Below are 2,500 nucleotides of genomic sequence, written 5' to 3' on the forward strand. Positions count from 1 at the left end.
ATATGTATATATATAGATATATATATATATATATATAATAAATATTATATATATAATTAAGAATCATACTTACTTATATATATCTAAATAATATGTATTCGATTTCTATATCTATATATTTATATATATAAGTGTGCATGTATAAATGTATGTTAATATATATAATATATATATATATATATAGATATATAGATATATATATATATATATATATATTATGTAATTTTATGGGTTTGGTATATATATATATTAAAAAGAGAAAAATTGCGGTGAGACTACAGTTTCGAAATCCAACTGGATTTCATCTTCAGGTCTAAGGTGAGAGGAGATAAGCAGGTGTAAAAGGGGAAAAAGGAGGAAGCAACACGGTACAAACATACATATATTAGGACACATGAGCGGAAACGAAGGCAGGAGCGGGCAGGAGACGGACATTGAGGTAGGTCAGATCAGCCCCCTCCCCCAATCAGGCCTTGGACGTCCGAGTGACCGGCCCGGCACCCCCCCCCCCCCCCCCCCCACTAGTCGGGTGGTATGTGAGATGGGTGGCCGGTGTAAGACAACAGTCTAAGAATATGTGACGCAAGCAGACTGTCGGCAGGAGAAAAAAAAAACTGTTGAGGTTGAAATTGGAAAGCCTATTGATGAGGGAGGAATCCACCAGTCTACGGGCGTGTACATCGGCGGAAGGAAACAGCATGCGGGCAGCTGACCAATCCATGCGGAGGCCGGTTTCCCCTTGGTGAATGAAGAGAGCGCTGTTAGTCTGGCCCCTGGATACAGCGTACTTGTGCTGAGACAAACGTTTAGAGAGGCAAGCGCCGGTCTCACTAAATTACTGCTTCTCACAGGAGGAGCAGGGGATGGCATAGGTGCCTACTTTAGAAGCAGAAGTATGTGTGTGTGTATATGTATATGTATATATATATATATATGTATATATATGTATGTATTTATATATGTATATATATATATATATGTGTGTGTGTGTGTGTGTGTGTGTGTGTGTGTGTGTGTGTGTGTGTGCGTCACTTTGAAGTGATAATCAAGGAGAGAAATGTTGATATCCACCACATTGATAGGGCTTGTCTCCACCAAGAAATGCCAAACTGCTCAGTTTTCAGGTTTTCATAGTTGTGATGCGGGTCGAGGAATTTGAATATTTGTAAGAGATGAATTTAAATTCTAAAAGATCTACCCAAAATCATGCAAAGCAGTATGCATCGTCTCCACTTTTGGCGCAATCTTCACGTCACGGTACAATAGTTATCTAGACGTCCTCCAATGCCAAATCACTGATCATGAACTTTAAACTAGACTTCCAAACAGAAGTTAGGCGATAAACAACTATAAACATGATTTAATGAAAGACAATATGATCCTAAAATAACATTCTCGAGGGCGGGATGAAAAGAAAAAAATAATTAACCACCCCTCCGCTAAATGGATCAAGGACATCAAGTGAGCGACAACTTAGGGAAATACCCAACTCGATAAGCTTTCAAAATCAACACATTTAATACTATTCAGGCTGCATAGAAACAAAAATAAATGTTAAATCACTAACCCCACGTGAAAAGATAAATTACATGTAACATAAATTCACGGAAGGATAACACGACTGTCAAACTTGTTAAATAGTTACACATTTATCCTAACAAAACACATTTGCCTCTAATCTATATATAACATGAAACTTTTCACCTACTTCCTTTTGTGAACAGAATGCTGTTTCCATAACTCAACAAAGCACGAATGGGATAAGGCTCACAACTAATGTTTTCAGACCACAAGCGGAAGGAGTAGAAACAAGAAGCCTCATCTGAAGAATACAAGGGAATATAAAGCAGAATGTATAACTATTGCTCATAATGTTTATAATTACCATAATTATTGCAGCAACACCCTTTTTACTGCAACCTGTGAAGGGTCTGCAGCCTTAATTTAGTGCTGGACTCATACCTAGATAAGTGAGGAAGAGGTCGAAATGGCACTACAAGGCCTGGTTTACGTGCAATGCAGGGTGGCAGAGATACACATTACCTTACTTAATTAATTATTTTAATCAGTAGTTTAGGTACAAGAATTACAGATTTTGCACATCCAGATAAAGACTGCTACTCTATCACCATTCCCAGGTACACAATCACTATGTCCCTCATCACACCTTGCACAATTCTCTGTACTGTTCTACTTTAGTCTCGGGGAAAACAACTGGAATTGGAATGAATTCTTTAGTGAAATAGAGCGGACATCTACACCTGGAGAGAACAAAGCATGAACTGCCCTTGAAGCATCCTTACACACTTGTCAATTGAAAGCGGTTACACTTCCCCCTCCTCAACAAACTGGACAACATCAGCCACACTAAAGAACGATGTGACACTTCTCTATCTTACATATTCATATTAAAAATAAACCAAAGAACCTTCTCCAACTACTCTCCTTCATCCATCTCAATAACATCTAACCGTTAGTACATCCCAACTCTATTCTATTC

The 2,500-nt window shown here is 38.2% G+C and overlaps 1 protein-coding gene across 3 annotated transcripts in view; it reads right to left on the reverse strand.

The window, feature by feature from the left end:
- Window positions 1-2,044: 2,044 nt before the first annotated feature.
- Window positions 2,045-2,500, reverse strand: part of LOC122243047 (uncharacterized) — a 9,152-nt gene continuing 8,696 nt past the window's right edge. For all 3 annotated transcript variants that reach the window (XM_086530680.1, XM_086530679.1, XM_086530681.1), the window contains exon 2: window positions 2,045-2,500. This exon is cut by the window's right edge and continues 1,444 nt beyond it. The gene's annotated coding sequence lies outside the window, so the exon portion shown is untranslated.

Source organism: Penaeus japonicus, unplaced genomic scaffold (assembly GCF_977035675.1).
Source record: "Penaeus japonicus unplaced genomic scaffold, GWHDUDI00000001_assembly GWHDUDI00000034, whole genome shotgun sequence".
In the NCBI taxonomy this organism is placed as follows: Eukaryota; Metazoa; Arthropoda; class Malacostraca; order Decapoda; family Penaeidae; genus Penaeus; species Penaeus japonicus.